The sequence below is a fragment of the Molothrus ater genome, chromosome 8, assembly GCF_012460135.2.
Source record: "Molothrus ater isolate BHLD 08-10-18 breed brown headed cowbird chromosome 8, BPBGC_Mater_1.1, whole genome shotgun sequence".
In the NCBI taxonomy this organism is placed as follows: domain Eukaryota; kingdom Metazoa; phylum Chordata; class Aves; order Passeriformes; family Icteridae; genus Molothrus; species Molothrus ater.
The window spans coordinates 24,389,796-24,405,334 of NC_050485.2; the positions used below are offsets into that span (position 1 = coordinate 24,389,796).

The 15,539-nt window shown below is 41.9% G+C and overlaps 1 long non-coding RNA gene across 2 annotated transcripts in view; it reads right to left on the reverse strand.

Moving 5' to 3' along the window:
* The window catches only part of LOC118688597 (uncharacterized), a 45,422-nt gene that overhangs the window by 16,279 nt on the left and 13,604 nt on the right, over nucleotides 1–15,539 (reverse strand). For both annotated transcript variants that reach the window (XR_004980484.2, XR_008508499.1), the window contains one exon: nucleotides 785–856. This is a non-coding gene — a long non-coding RNA (uncharacterized LOC118688597). The remainder of the gene's footprint in view (nucleotides 1–784; nucleotides 857–15,539) is intronic.

Genomic DNA, 15,539 nt, shown 5'->3' on the forward strand with positions numbered 1-15,539 from the left:
ATCCACAAAGAGTCCAGTTCATTGCCCTAGACTTCTGGTACCAAATACCCAATCTATTTGTATGGCAAAGTACTAGCGAACACAGAAGACCTCAAGGTCTTTCCTAAAATTCTGTATCCATGCAAAAATTTAATGTGCTCAAAGAGCTTCAGAATGAGGACAACATCTTCTTTAGAGAGGATTCTTTCTGGCAAGGAGCTGAGGAAACAGTAGAAATGTAAGAGTCGAAGACTCTAAACCTCAAAGACTTCCTTTTTGTCTACTTCAGCAATCTCTAAGAAGTTTCTACCTGGGTTATTTCAAACATTGTGTGGAGCTTGACCTGACTTAGCAGTTCTACTCCTGCTTTATTGCCTAGTACATTTTGAGGAACTTCAACTCGATCCATTTTCTAGGGTATATTTTTCATTCTATAACTACCTGTCAATTTGTTAGTTTTGGATTGTGTTTTCAAGGAAACTCCTAATTCAGACTTGTGCAGCCATTCATCAGGTAAAGGACATGGATGAGAAATCTATATAGAAAATAGTTTAATGTCTTCTAGCTGGCTCCTTCCTTTCAGGCACCCCATGAAGGCTCCAGTTCTCATTCAGATATGCTTTGCACCACTGAATTGCTCAGGTTTGTCTCAGGATATTCTGAGAATTTTGGGAAGCTAGAAAGCAACTAGTAAGGGAATATGGAATATATAATGATAATGGAAGCATTTTTATAATTTAGTGTCTTGAGTGTAACCAGAAGTTGAAAAGTCATCCCATGCATTCAATGCAGAATCAGTCTGTACCTGTAAAAACTGAAGAGCCATTGGTTTCTTGGTCTGAGTCCCAGCTGGGCATTCTTTAACTGTATGAAACTCCTCAAATCAAATAGGAATAGAAATGTTACATCTTGGCTTAAAAAATTCATTCAAAATGTTTTTCTATTTGTAAAATATTTAAACATTTGCCTGCAGTCTTAGAAATACAAGCAAAATTGTGCTACTACATGAAAATCTTATGAACTAGCTCAGAAATGGAAGTCTAAATGCAACTGTAGTTTAGTAGATGACTTGTGTACATAACTGTAAATTATTCTGCAGAAGAATTACTTACTGAGAAATGTTTTATTTCATGACAATTCCATAATGGGCATGTAGGAAAGAAATACATATCTCCAAACACACATATATATAATGTTATCATATGAAATATTCTACAGCAGATATTTGAACCTGCCAAAAGCAGTCCCAGGCTCTGCTTTCACTCAACCTCTGTGCCTTTCCATCCTCCTGGGTGTCTCTTCATCCTTCCTTCCATCTCTGCTCCTTTGACCAGGACTGTAGTTTGCTACAGACCGTGCTTTTGCAATGCATAAAACTGAGTGTCTCTGTGCTGTCAGCCAGTGAAGACAGTTTGTGTTCAGGAAATTCTCTAAGTACTGCCTGCCTGAACCCCTTTGCAAAAGTTTTTTACTTGACTGGGTTTTTCCAGCTTCTTGCTTGTTTGCTACCTAAATATGAACACATGGGAACACCAGAGGGATTTTTTTTGTTGGTTTTTTTTGTTTGTTTTGTTTTGTTTTTTTTTTTATGTTCTGTTTTGTTTGCTTTTCTTAGAAAAAAGAAATCAGTGAGTGGGTTTGTTCAGGTATGATCTGGATGGGACCTGTGGCTGAAATGGACAGCTAAAGTCTATTCCTCATTTTTCCTCATGGCCACTCCTCTTCAGAGGACCTGGGCTTTTAGTTCCCCACCCAGCTGTCACCACCTCCAGCTGTCACCACGTCCCATGGTGGCCCCACGTGGTTTAGTGGTGGCCCAGGGCACATCAGGGGAGTTGTGAGGCTCTTGTGCTGGTGCCTGTGCACAGCTGCAGATGTGGGGGCAGAGCAGGAGCCGTTCCCACAGAGGTGTGTGCTCACCTTTGCAGCCGAGAGCAGAGGCTGCTGTGGAGCTCTGCAGGGCTCAGAGCAGAGTGCATTAACATATTTATGTTGTTCTACAGCCCAAAGAAGCAAAACTATGATGTGTTAAAGCTACTTATCTATTGCTCATGACTGCTGCACTGCTTCTGTGTAATCAGCCAGAAAACTATCTTAGGAAGCCCTATTTTGCTTCTTTTGATGTCAAGAAGAAAAATCCCATTTCCAGCAGTGGTACAGAAACAGGAAGGAGCAGATGCTGGAAAAAAATTAATTTGAAAATAATCTTGAGGAGGGAGAGAATGTGTAGAAGGGACTATAGAATAAATTTACCACATTTGATTAGGTATGTGACACAAAAAGACCAGAAAATGAAGAAGCCTTTTAAAAGGGATTGTTATAGGGCTGTAAATATTGAAGACTAATTTCTGAGGGCTGGGGGTGACATCAGGCAGAAATTTGAAATGTAAAGAATCTTTGTCCTCTAGCAGGTGCTGCTGGGACTCTGGTGACTTCAGTAATTCTTGTCCACATGAAGGCACCACAGGGCTTAACATCATCTTCCCCCAACACGAGCAGGAGTCCTGTGTGTAAGTGGCCAACAGCTCCACCAAGCATCATGGCAGGGTTTGAATCTTCATCTGCTGCAGCCTTGGACAGAGGGTTTTGGGAGAGAGGCAGCACAGTGCACAGCTCCTGGGGGTGAGCATGCAGCTGTTTTCTATTTGTCTCATAGTAAACTTAGAGGCTTGAGTTGGGTGCTCTGGTTTGGCTGGGACAGGGCAAGGCTGGGAATCCACTGTGTCCCTCTCCTGCCATGCAATCTCTCATGCAGGCTGCCACCCCCAGCCAACTGCCCCCAGCTCTATTGTTCAGCACGTTGTCATATGAGCTGGAATATCCCTCTGTCCAGCTGGGTCAGCTGTCTTGGTTGTGCCCCCTCCCAGCTTCTTGTGAACCCCCAGCCTTCTCGCTGGCCAGGCAGCAAAGAATCTGAAAAGCGTAAGTGCTGCTCAGCAACAGCTAAAACATCAGCATGTTATCAACATTATTCTCATCCTAAATCCAAAACACAGCACCGTAGCAGCTAATAGGAAGAAAGTTAACTCTATCCCAACTGAAAAAAGGATAAGCAGTGCCAAAGGCACTGATAAGTGCAGAATAAAGTGACTACTCTTAGCCAGTTTAGGGCATCTTGCACAGCATGCTGGGTTCACAGTAACACTCTGGCCTCCTGCAAGCTTGAGAGAGGCATTAACTTTGCAGATCTCTTTTTGCTGTGTGAGTGTTGTGCTCTTTCCTTGTCTGCCTGCTCCTGGGAGCAAGGGGTAGCCCAACTGCATTTCTTTCCCTGTCTATATTCACTTACAGTTAACATTTCTCAAAGCTTTTTAAATAAAAGTAAAAAAAACTCCTGGCCCCTTTGGGAATACATCTGATTTTTCAGGTTTTATCTTTATCATTGATCCCTTTCCAGTTACTTCAGCCAAAGGTGAGGAAGTGATGTGTGAATGATGGATCATCTCTTTTTGTAACTAGGCTGTATGTAAGGGTCAGCTGTTAAGCTGAGATTCTTACAGAAGCCCCAGAAATAGGTACTTTCTACTTTTGTGCAGCCAAGACAATTACACCAGGGAGAACACTCTACAATGCACTGAATTCTCATTTTTGCTCTTACACTTTTTTCTATTTCCCTCTTGCCCCCCAGAGAGTAAACTGGACAAAGACTGCATCAGGGATGTATCCTGTGAGGTCAAACCCATTGCAGACATTTAGTGTGGCCTCCACAGGAAGAATTGCTCAACTCCAGTTGCAAGAAAGTGTTGATAAAGGATTCCTGTGCAGAGTTTACTTTTAAAAGCATTTGAAATTGGTCCTGAGCTGACTTGAAGTAGAGCATAGAAGAGGAGAATAACTGACCTGCAGTTCCATCTGATAGGGGTCTTCAGGTCATCATGAAGTAGCAAGTGGGCCTATATTTAAGTGGAGAACACTAAGAGAACAGAGAAAGCATCCTGTCCTTAGTTGTCAGTCATGCTCTAGCATTGCTTGTATTTATTCTGTTTCTCTATTAGTTGTAAATTAGTCTGATAAAAGGTCCAGTATTTTGGTGGACCAGTTGGTGGGAGAAAATGCATCTTTCATGGTGCAGGCCAAAAAGGAAATTAAAGTTTTTCCAGAAGTTTGCAGCAAATATTTCCAGGACATTATAATGCCACCTGGCATAATGCACTTCCCATAATGCACAAATAAATGTGCAAGAGGGTTATGGTTTGGTGGTCAGTTCCAGGTTTGTTTCCTTGGTTAACCAGTTGCCCCGCTAGACAATGTTTTGCACAAAACTATGATTTCAAACCTAGGAAACACAACTGCCAGGCTTCTGAGCATTAGAGAGAGAAGAGGATGTATGTAGCTGATCTGCCATCCTGCTGAGGCCAAATTAATTCCTTGGGGTAAGGATGTAAATAAGCTGTTTTTCTGCATGTTCAGCACTATGAGTTCAGCTTCTCTCTCATACACAAGGGATAGGGCTTTGGCCTTCACGGACTCAAGGCAAAATCATGCACTTGGGATTATGTGATGTCACCTGTTTGGCAGGACTTATCCCACCTACCCATCAAAGACCAACTTAGACTGAACAGTCTGATTTTTCAGTGCTTTTCCATTGCCCTTTTGGCAGTAGTTATTTCTGTGGGTGCTGTATGATCATCTGCCTTGTAAAACATTCTCTGACATGGGTATGAGGGCATAGTCAAGCAGAATAAGGTTTGGGAATTTTAGGTGATCTGTGGTGCTGTCCATTGTCTTAAACAGCAAAGCTGGATGAGGGGATTTCTGGCCCTTTTTCCCCTGACAAAAGGGACATTTTAAATTAGGATAATTTTCTTTTCCAGTTTCCTGGAGAACCTCACAAACAGCCTTACTAGCAGGCCTGAGAGAAGGGTGAACCTCCTCATGAACTGGAGGATGCGGAATTGGTGGGAGAAAGAGAGAAACATTTTAAGCTGGCATCAAAGCCAAAGATGTAATGCTACATCCCAGTATCTCCACAAAGTCTGTGGAGAGACATAGATGCTTCAAGAGATGCTTTATTTCAGAGCCTTCAGTAGATATCAGCCAAATGTCAACCCAAAGGAGTCTCTGACTCATTCTGGTCTTTCAGGCTGTGCCTGGTTCTCTATGTGCTCTTTAGCTTGACTGTGCTTGAAGATGTAATTTGATTGCCAGGGCCACCTCCAATCCCTCCTTTCTCCTTTGTGTGTGAGAAGTTCTTCCACCCTGATTTGTTCCTCCCACCCAGCCTTTGTATAGAGCAACCTCCAACACAAAGTGCCCAAAAAAGGATTGTGCAGTTGTGTCACCATTACACCTCGTCACAGCAGGGAGGTGACTCAGCTGCCACCCTACTGCATGGCTGGGATGTGTCACCAAGTGAATGATGACATTTTCAAATGCAGCAAAGTTTGGAAGTGGAGTAGAGGAAAGAGGAGGAATTAGGTTATAAAAGGACATTGGGGAACATCAATGTTTCCAATAATCTGAAGCTTCTAGTTTAAGAAATATGCAGTTTAGAGAAGCATGATATTGTCATCTGAGCACATTGTGATCTCTTCTATTCTTTTTTTTTTTTAATGGTAAAGGGAAGACTGGTCTACTGCTTAGAAGTTTTGCATATGAACTGAGTAATTTCAATTCAATGCCCTGTTCTGCAGCAAATTTCTTTGAGTTCTTTTACCCCAGCTCTAAAACAGAGTTGAAAATAGCACTCCACTTGTGAGACCATGGGGAGATTTCAGTCACAGTCCATATACATTGTTGTCATGGAGTAGATCTGTTTGATGGACCCCCCTGGTGCATGAGTTTGCGCAGCATAGGGAGCTCGTTTGATGGATAAAACCTTGGAAGTGCAAAACTTTATTTTAGCTGTTGTGGGGGACAAAATGGATTCAGTACTTCTGGTGGCAGAGCTTGGACTAAAAATAAATCTACTGTTTTTAAATGGTACATAGACAAATGAGTGTCAAGGCTGTCATGAAGTTAACATATGGAGGCAGCTTTTCCTGAAAGGACAGGGTACCTGCATCCTTCAGATACTAGAAATGATGCAATTGGAGTTGTTGAAACCCAAGAAATTAGTCTGGGGTTTTGATGAGAGACACATTACAAGCATGGGAGTTTTTCCCCTTACGTAAATAAACCTCATATTTATTCTTTGTAGCAATGGATGGCTTCAAGAACACCTAAAGGAAGAACAACTGGGGTATAAACTGGAGTTCAATCCACCACAGACTTCTTTTGCTACTATGTAGAAATTACTTAGGTACAATGAGCCTTGGTTTACCATTTGTAAATTGGGAAAAATATCCTTATCCTGCCTCACCAGTGGTCCTTGGTCATAATGCTAATTTATCAGTTTTCTTATAGACCTACTTTTGTGCCATCCTGATGTCTGCAACTCAAGAGCCTCATTTGGATATACCCTAAAACAAACTTCCCTGTTGCTTCCGAGATACTGTGGGACCATTTGGAGGTGTTAGACATGAAGTCCTGGCCAGAGTCCAAGTTTAGTGTAGTTCCAGCCTGTTTCCCAGAGAATCTGCTCTGTGTGTTCAGGAGGACATGCTCTCGTCTGCTCTGTGTGTCTGTTGTGGGCTGTTAAAGCAGCTGACACGTATCACCCCAGAGGAGCTGCATGCTAAAATTGGTAAATCTCTGTGTACCAGTGCATGGCATTTAAGTGTTTTGAGATCCTTTGGGGAGAGGGAAACTTACATAACAGGATGAAAGAGTGTTCTGTTTAGATGGGAAGAGCCTAGATATGTTCTTTCTTTGGTAGAGCTGTAATTCCATATCCAGTGCTTAATGAACAGGCGACAATGATAAATGTTGGAAGAGTATTGTTGTTGAACAAATGTTTCAACCTAGCAGATGGAAACATGGATTCATTTAGTTCTTTAGGAGTTCAGAAACATGAAAGAAAATTTGTGGAATGAATCTTCTGTGTCAAGAGGTCCAGGTCTGTGCTGTCAAAAACATTAACTGTTCTATTCACAGATTAAACTCACTTTAAAACCAGCTAGGAATCACTCTACCAAAAAGCTGTTTGATAGTCCAACACTTATGATTAGAAATCATTGTATATTCCCCAGCTAAAATGTCACTGCATGTTAATTCTTTCCTTAGTGATAATTACTGAAGGTTTATATGGAGAATGATCACATTTGATTTCGCTTTTTATAATCAAAGTTCCACTTGTGGGATGGCTTTTTTCTCTTCCTGATCATACTGTTAGCCCTGTTTCACACCACTTCTGATCTTTGTAACTCTTGTGACTGTAGGTGACAGAACTGTCTGCTTTATCCCAGCAGAGTTCTTGAATGGTCTAACAGCTCTCTCTTACTGGAAAGAAGGCACCTCATGTATTACTAAGATGTTTTCCCCCCCATTCCTGCATTTTGTTGGTGTCATCTGCTGAACAACTAATACAACATGCTCTGTCTTTTCTTTTGATTAGATCCTGCCTTAAAGACACAATTCTTATTAGTCTTTAACTGCATGCTTTGACTGTGATCCTTCTGTGCACTCACTATGATTTTTTCATTCTTGCCCTTGGCCAATTTCTGTCACTTTTTAAGTTTAATTTTGAAAGTGGAAAGGCAGAGTAAGACTGTGCCTTATGGGAATTTACTAGTAAATTCCCATGGCAATGAGGGTTTTATTTTTCAGTGGGAAAAAATATCAATCTCAGTTGTGGGTGGGGAAAAAAGCTGAAAAAGTTATTCTGGTAATTGTTGAGGAAGATTGACACTGAGATGCAATAATGTGTAGCCCCTGCTACACCTTCTAGAATAAAAAGCTTCTTAAGGTGAGCATGTGTTGTCAAATTGCCTCAACACAAATCCTGAGTTTCTAGTTATGTATGACATAGTAATAAAGATGTGAACAGGGGAGGAACTCGGGTGCTTTTGAGTTAATATGGATCCAAGTCCATGCAGCATCCTGACTGTCAGACTTCAGGGGCTGCTAGTTGAAGTTCTCTGAAGGAAAACTTTTTGCTGAATGGTTATTGACTTCAAATTTGCTTGTGAAATTTTTTAGTTGCTTCTAAAAAGCATAAACACAATGCTGCTTTTCATAAAAGCTTTTTAAGTAAGTCCTTATTATCTTATGAAAAATATGTTCTTTCAAATCCTCTGACAGGGCTGGGAGGAATGAGCAACTTGCATGCTTTTTCAAGTCTCTGCATAAATAGGAGCAGACAGCAAGAAGTGGGGGGAAAAATGGTAGTGTTTAGAAAAGCTTGTAAAATAATTGCCATTATTAAACATGCGTAGTTTAGTTTTGAATCTTCTTCATGAAAAAGTGCCTGCTGATTTTTACAAATTTGAAGGGAAAATATGATTTTATTTAAAATTTTGAAAATACTTTTCCCCCAAACTAGCTCTATTTTTAACCAAAATTTCATACCAAAAGGTGAAAATGTGGCAATCTAGCTTCTGCAAGTAACAGCACAGTGTGAGTTAGCAGGAAGCATGAAGTGCAGGGAGCCCTGAGGAGCAGCTACCAGAGCCTGCAGGGGAAGATGAGAAGCCACAACAGAGCCTGAAATCTGAGTAGTCTCCCAGATGGGGAAAGAAAAATGGTGCTTGTAGAGTCTCCTGCCTTCTGCTGCTGTCCCAGCTCCGTCTGGCTGTGGTTTTGTGGCAGCTGTGATGGAGAGAGATGCTTGCAGCATGGGAATCTTTGGAGCTGGAGAAGGCTGGCTGGCACAGAGGAAATTGTGTGCATTTACCCTTGACTTGATCCACAACCAGTTTTAAGCTATATGACAATTATCAGCAAAATCTAATAGAAGCATTAATTAAAATCATTAATAATTACCTAAATTATTAATTTTCCTCTTTTGGACTTTTCAGCAGACTGTAATGCTGGTCCTTAACCCTGGAAAAGGGAGGGAAGTGACATAAATCCTGGTCCCAGTGTCTCTGCTTTGTTTGTAGATCTACCATCTCTCCAGCCTTTGGTGATGCCTGACAGCAAGCCACGGAGGTGCATGCTTATAGCAGATGCCTGCTAACTTCTGGCAAGGGAAGGCAGCTGGAGGCTTGGAGTTGCCATTTAGTATCAGAGCTGTAGACTGTAATTCTCTGCCTTTGAAGATGTAAGTAGGCTTACTTGGTTCTTGCCATATTCCCTTTCCCTCCTTACTAGGGAGGCTATAACATCCTCCTAAGATGCAGTTTCTGAAAATGCTATTACAGAAATAGTTCTTATGGTGGAAAGCCAGCCCAGCATCCCCATCCTGCTGCTGCTAGAATCTGCCTTCCCTGCTACCACAAGCACTGGGAGCTGCTGACTTAGACCTGACATGGAGATTCAAAGCTAGTCACATACCCTGCCTTTACAATGTGTGCTCCTCATTTTGCCTGATTGCTCTGATTGTGCTCCAGGGATCACTGTCAAGGGGTCAAACTGAGGAGTGTGATCCTCCCACCACAATCCTGACATTACTGAAGTCAGATCAGAAATCAGTCTGTAAGAGCTGAGCATTTAAGACTGGAGTGTTGTGTTTGGCTGGCTGGGAATTCATCTCTCTTTCTGAGGAGAGAGTTTAACTCTTGTTCTGTGTGGTCTGGTATCCGACAGATGGACTAATGGAAAGGAGCATTGCTGACCCTGACCTCAGAGCTGGGCAATGTTATGGAGCAGTGACATCAACCAGCACATATGGGACAGCCAGGGGGTCAGCCCCAGCCAGTGTGGGGTTGGGACACTCAGGTCCTGCTTGATCAACCTGTTCTCCTGTCTCCTGACCTGCCTGGTGGATGATGGAAAGGCTGAAGATGTGTCTGCCTGTGCTTTAGTAAAGCATTTGACCCTGCCTCCCACAGCATTCTCCTGGAGAAACTGTCTGCAGATAGAAGGGGTGGGAATTCACCTCGCTGGGTAAAAACCTGCCTGTGTGGTGGGGGAAGGTGCTGCACCCAGTGGGCAGCCAGGCACGACTGGTGTTCTCCAGGGCTCTGTGCTGGGGCCAGGCCTGTTTCAGATCCTTTTCAATGGTCTGGAGGAGGGGATTGAGGGCAGACTTACCAAGTTTACAGACAACACTGAGTTGGGCAGGAGTGTTGATCTGCTGGGGAATAGGAAGGCCAATGGATCTGGACATGCTGGATTGAAATGCCAGCTGTATGAGGTTCAGTCAGGTGAACTGCCAGGTCCTGCACTTCACAACACCCCCAGATGATTCTGTGAAGACTGTGATGTGTAATGCTTATTCTTAACTTGATGTGCTATGCTGGTATGAGCTCTTTAAGCATGGATGCATGAGACAGGCTCTCAGGTAGCTTGCACTGTGTCTGATACCTGCTGCTCCTTCTGTGCACAATATAAAATCTGCATTTGCTCTCCAGCTCTTTTAAGACAGTGCTGGTTTGATGGCTACAAATTATTAATTTCTCTTCCTACTCTTTATACGGTCTGCTTAGTATGAAAACAGTTCTTGGCAGTGACAGTCTCTGCATCACATCCAGTATCACAGAGTCCCAGGTGTGGTGTGATCTTTAAGTGCATTTTCAGTACCTCTGTAAGGAGTTCTTGCCAGAGTACTAAACCAAATCCTGTTGATGTGGGTGCATTTGTATTACAATGAAGTTTTCCCTCTTCTTCTCTCTCAGTTTGGTTTCCTATTTCCCAAACCCACTGCTGACATCAGGTACATGTATCTCATCACGTGGACAATGGCTCCTTCTCTAAGCTGAACTATTCCTGTCTCAAAAGAATGGAGAATTTTGTGACTTACCCTAGGGCACTGCGGTGTAGCTGGCAGCGATAAAAAAAGCTACAGCAGGGAATGAAGGAAGGTCTTTTCTAGATGATTTTAAGTTCAGGATGTATTCACAATTGAGCTTTTGTTTGCTGTTGTTCTTTTTAAATAACTAAAAATTCAGGGAGTGTATTGGGGGAAGCCACTTCGGTATGTTGGGTGCTCATCTGTCCCGGAGGATGTGGTGTGAACAGGGTGGACAGTTTCCTTCTCTGTGCAGAACAGAGCAAGGATTGTCTGGGTATGAGAAAGGCAAAGCAGTGATCCTTCAGACCACGGCCTTGTTACTCTGTGCTTTTATGTTTGAAATCAGGAGATTCTTTAGCTCAGCAATTTGTACTATGCTGTAAGACAAAATGAATGAAAAGTGCAGTCTAGGGAAAAGACTGAGGCTTTCTTGAGTTTGCACTGAGCTTGCCCTCTTGATTTTTTTTTTTTTTTTTTGTTTGGTTTGTTTGTTTATTTTTTCCTGAGATTTGCCATTTCTGTCAAAATATGTAGGCAGGTCTGGGACTTTGTTTTCAGAACTTGGGAGAGACTGGGATTTGAAGGATTACATGGATCACCCTTACTGTATATATATGCTATGTATAATACAAAGCTGAATTTTTCACCTTTTGGCATCATGTATGGTTTAATTCTTACCACTGTGACATTATTCTTCTACTTCAGAATGATGCACAGTTTTAGAGCTTTGGTGGAGGAGGGAATGTCTTTTCCTATGATGTTGCTGTTATCTTGGGGTAAAATCATGAGTACAAGTCCTGGATAGCTCAATCTCATTTGTCAGATTCCAAACTCCAGAGTGACGCCAATGAAAGGAGACGTGGAATTAAATAACACCCCCAAATTATCTTGTGTATGTGCCTGTTTTCATCAGTCCAGTGGGAAATCTCTCTCCCTCACCTCTGGGGGTTACACTGCATTGCTGCTGTGGGGAGGTCTCACATCTCCAGAAGCTGTCCACCTCTGCAGCATCTCTCCTCAGGTTTGTGTTCCTGAGGTGTGCTCCTGGCTGGTAGCTCTGCCTCAGGCCCTTCTTGTACTCAGCTCAAATGAGACAAGAAAGGACAGTGGAATTATTCCAGCCTCCTCCTGATTCTGCAGGGATTTTTAAAAATGTACTGTTTTAGTTTTTCTTCTAGAAGACTCCATGCATGTTTTTCCTGTTTGCAGGGCTTTGGATTTGGTAAGCCTTGCTGATGGACACACCTTTTCCTGTTTGAAACACAACTGCAGGATACATATTCTATTTGTTTCAGCACCTTTGTAAACCTCATTTCAGGAAGATGAGCTGTGGAGCTGGTGCTGGATGAGGAGTAAATGTGATGAATGGCATTCTTTATCCACATGTTCAGGCAAGCACTCAGGTTTGTTTCATTTGCATGGAAGTAGAAGGGTATGAACAACAACTTGAGTGCTGCTTTCTCTTCATTATTCACCTTGTTAAGTCCCTATTTTGCTGTGTTTGCCTTTCCTATAATCACATATGTTATTCTTACCTACACACGCTTTGGATGTGCCTTGATAGGCTCAGCTCCTGGTGTAAATTTTGAGTAACTGCCTTGAGTTTAGTGGAGCTTTTATTTAGCTACAACTCTCTCACAGGTCATGGAGTTAGGGCAGTGTAAGCCAGAAATGAATCAGGAACAGTGTTCTGGTAGCTCTTAACCTCCCAGGGACAAATGCTGGTCCCAATGCCTTTCCTGTGTTATTGCCTTAAATACCCCCCAGCACAGCCTGACTCTGCTGTCTCTTGCCCAGGGCTGTTCCACAGGAGGGTAAAAGGAGGAAAGAGAGGCATGCCCTGGAAAACCACTGCAAATCTTCCCAGCATTAAACTCTGAGTTTTTACCCACCCTTCTCATGTGACTTTTAGATTGGCCACAGCCAGTTACATTGAAGGTGAGGCCATGCCCTGCACATTACACCTGTGAGTTCAGAAGTGACAGATCTTTCGGGGGAGCTTCCAGCAACAGCAAACACAGAGCAACCACTGGTGAATGAATGGGTGAATGTTTTATTGTTGGGCTGTGTAATGCTATTATTGTGGCATGGGACAGGAGTATTTGATGTTGTGCTGGTCACTAATTCATGTGTGAAGCCTCAAGCATTGATCTGTGTGGATTAAATGCATGCTGGAGACGTTTTCTGTGCTGTGCCACTTCAAATTCTCTCTCATGATTCAACACATTCAGAGCAAATAATTTTCTGTTTCCCATTTGCCAGTGAATGCGTGCCATTTAGTTTGTAATTGGAACACAGTATGCTGTGTGTGTCTCTGCTAAATCATGAAAAGTGGTCTATTTTCTAAATTGCACAAGTATTTGTCACCTTTGTTTTAAAATGAGCGCCATAAATTTTATGGGGCATGTGAATATATGTATTAGTTTTCTTACACAGGTGAATAAGTCACACTGTGATCTGACATGGGCTTTATGATCCTGCTCAGGTTATGTTCTGTGCTAAATTTTGTCTGTTGCTTCTATATTTAGAATTTAGCTTTGATTTTTTTTTTAAGGAAACAAAAATATGGAAAAAGTAGGCATATCAAAAGGGCTCTGCTGTGCTTCTACATGTTTTTCATAAGCCAGGAGATGGAATGAGCTGTGGCAATTTGGCATGCTGGAGGTGCTTGACAGTCCATTGCGTACTAAATATGGTACATTTAAAAACTTTGATTTTACACAACTGCGAATCCACTTGATTAATGTGTTTTCTAGGGAGTTTTTAAATACTTGTATTGGCTGAGCAAAGTCCTCTAATGCTTAATGGGGCATGACAGTGGCCTCAGCATAGCTGTGATGTGGAATGTCAGCTGACAGGACAGACAGAAAGGGTTATATTCCTAATCTTATGGGGGATGAAATGCAAATGAATTAATGGAACAGAATTCCTTCACACTTCTGGAAATACAGTATTTTTTTTCAGGTCAGCAAACATTATGAAAACCTTACTGTCTCTGCCTCTGAAGAAACATGTGCCCTTCAAAAAGTGAGAATGAAACTTCTCTATTTTTTTCCTTTACTGATACTACCATTTTTTCTGGAATATGTGGGATGTTCTTGGGGTTTTTTGGTGAAGAGGCTGAGGGAGGGAAATGGAGGCAATTTGCAAACAACGTGACTTAACATGATAGGAGTTAATCAGAGCTTCAGTGCCAAGCCAGCATTACTCAATAAAAGCACTGCTGCTCTTTCTGAGAGAATAAATATCTTTGTGCTCTTCAGCTGTCTCTGTATTTTGGTGGGGGGAGAAAAAGGGCTCAAAGAAATGGTGTAGGATTTCAGTCTGCCTATTATTTGCAATATACATGTCATTTGTAGTGGAAGAAGATGGCAAAGTGCAGTGCAGTGAAAAGTGCCGATACAAAGTTGGAGTGGGGTTATCTGATATGCCTAAAAGAGCTTTTGGTAAAATTTTGTCACAGTTGCTCAAAGAAATTGAATTTAGGCCACTGCCAAGAACTGTTGAAAACCCCATTTTGGGCTAAGATCCTTTTTCTGACGTTAACTCAACAGGAGCTTTGTGAATTTGTGATGCAGGATTGAAACCAATGGGGAAACAGGAAATAAGAAACCTGGAAATGCTTAGAGCAGTTACTGGGGGCAGTGTGGTTGGGAGAGTGACTGTGGAGGGATGAACCTCTCTTTTTAGTGCATTGGTCTGAGGGCTGCTAAACTGAGGTGTGGGCTGGTTTGCAGGAGCAATGTGAAAGTTGGCTGGGATAAGTACAAGGATTGCAAACAGATTGACCCTGATCTTTAACTTGTGTTCTCAAGGACCAAGCACATGGGTAGTGTGATCTTATCCTCAAGTGGAACTGTTGGTCTGTTTAAAACATGACTCTGTGCTTACTGCTCTGGGTTTCACTGGTCTTACCTCAATATTGTTATTCATCAGTAAGAAACCAACTTGGCTAGAAATATGGATGCAAGATGCACTCTAACACTGACCACCTTTATTGTGGATTTTATCATGTGAAAGCTAGGCTTACTTTATACTTCAAAAAATGTTGTCAGCAATCTTGTTCTGCCACGCATTTTCTAAGACTCAGAGACAATTTCTGTCCTGTTCTATCTCTTCTTGTCATCAAAAGCCAGATTTTCACAAGAGATAGTCACTCAGCAGGTTTTATTTTCACACAGACCAGTTTCCTGTTCATTGCTTAGGGCGTCATAGAGTGATTGTAATTTATGTCCATACTAAGGAGGCTTTGCAGGGGATTTAAGCAGATTTAGTATAGACAGGACCAGACAAAAAAATATTTTGGCTTCCATTTTTGCAATTACACAATATGAGAAGGATTTTCTGAGCCAGGTGGCCAAGGAGTGGTGAAATCTACTCTCCTCCCTTATAAATTGAGGAGTTACCTCAGAGCACAAAAGTCTCATTAGATCTGTAAATTCAATGCCTTGATCTATCATAAATGTCTTAAGATTAATATGGAGGAGGCTGGATTTCTTTTAGTATTTCACAATTTTATTTTAGCTTAGATATTATTTCCCAATGGAGGAAGAGTTGTTTATTTTTGAAATATCACAAGTGGTGGAATATTGAGAATTGAGCAATCATTTTTTGATGCTTACACACAGACATCACCAAGATGCAGGAATACTTACAAAGTGCTATGTTCAGGTAGAGTGACCATGAGAAGTTTTTTGATTGAACCTCAGTAATCAAAGGAAGGTGAGTGCATACCTAGCAGTTACCATGAGTGTATAATGAGGGAGGCATCCTAACTTTTGTCTTTGAAATGTATTGTATGATTCAGAGATGCTGGAGTGTATAAATAATACCACCTTCGTTAACT